A 1,607-nucleotide genomic window follows, 5' to 3' on the forward strand; every position below is an offset into this window, starting at 1 on the left:
ACCACATTTTCTTGTCCATCCCTGTGTCTTAATAAAATATGCATACACACACAGGCACACATACACAGGCACACACACAGGTACACACACAGAGGCCGGGACATGGGAATATACAATGAGATAAATCTATTTTTAAGTAAATAAAATTTAAGTGTGTTTTCTGTTGCTGTATTTACTATGAACACCTGGAAATTTTATAAAATGTAGAAGTGTATTTAGTTCCTGATGCTATAGGCTGTGATGTCCAAGTGTGGAATCTGGTCCCTGGGGTTGGTCTGGTATCAAATCCCCTCTGAGAACACTACACTCTGAGACAGTTCAAGCCTGGTAGCTCAGGTCCCTCTCTCTTCCCACAAAGATGTTAAAGCCAGCATTTGACATCCAAACTTTACGGCCTTTCCTTATTCCTACTTACCTCCAAACCACCACAGCCCACTGCCACCAGAAACTGGGGATAAATTTCTAACATGTGAACTTGTAAGGAAGACATCCACATCACCAAGCCTCTGCCTCTGTTGGGATCTTTTGCATCATGCATGCCTTCAAATCCAACCCATCTGCCCCACCATCAAAATAAAACAAAATTGAAGAAAAAAGGAGAGGAAATAAGAAAGGAAAATCCAGTCCTGGGACCTCTTGTGTGACAGTGAGCCGTAACCCCTTTATCCACACAATGTTGCAAGCCTGTGTTCATTGCAAGGAATCGCTAGTCTAGTTCAAGGTCCCAGGTCTCTGCTTCAACATTGACACTGGGTCATCATCCTATTGTTGCGTCCTAGAAATCCTGAAGCCCTTGCTCTGCAGGATCTCCCAGTCACTCTCCTGTGCTCCAGCAGGTCATAGATGGGGTGAACCTTTGGGCGGGCCAACACAGCCCTGGTTCTAGGCCTCTGTAATTGTGGGGGGGCTGGTCAGCCTGCCAGCTCTCCCCGTCTTCACCACCAGAGGGAGCTCTCAAGCATTGTCCTTGCTATTTCACCCCTTGCAGCAATGAGCAAGGAGTGGGGCCAGTTCTGGTTTGAAGTCCCCAGGGTCAGTTCACCTACACCTGCATCTTCAGGTCCAGTTTTGCTGTGTTGCCCAGGTGAGGTGTAGGGGCTACTCTGCCAAGTACTGCAGCTGATGAGGGACAAGACCTCGAGGCGGGCTCTTCCACCTTAAATCAGGAGTTGATGGTGTGAGGTGGGGCATTTTCCTGCCACCCATGCCTCCATATGAAGATGATTAACGGGGGCGGAGGGTGTTCTCCTATACACTCAACATCAGGGCTGGCTCACCCACACCTCAGCCAGTAGGAACGATGGATTCTTATTCCTATGGAATGGTAAGTAAAATTAATTTTCTTTATATTATTTTCTTTGTTTAAGATATTTTTTATAGCAACACACAGAAACTATGAATCTGTGCCTCTCAGAACACATTCCTGTCTCACACTAGGCTCACAGACCTTGGCACAATTGCATCCATGATGGAAGCTCAATTCAGGCCATAACAACTCACTACATTGCTGGCATCACCTACCAAATCAAAAACAAGTAACTAATCCATCAGAGTCCATAGTTCTGGGAAAGTCTCTAAATGTATTGACCTTGCTTTCTGGTTTCTCT

Source organism: Alexandromys fortis, unplaced genomic scaffold (assembly GCF_014885135.2).
Source record: "Alexandromys fortis isolate MF-2015 unplaced genomic scaffold, M_Fortis_MF-2015_v1.1 scaffold_359, whole genome shotgun sequence".
Classification (NCBI taxonomy): Eukaryota; Metazoa; Chordata; class Mammalia; order Rodentia; family Cricetidae; genus Alexandromys; species Alexandromys fortis.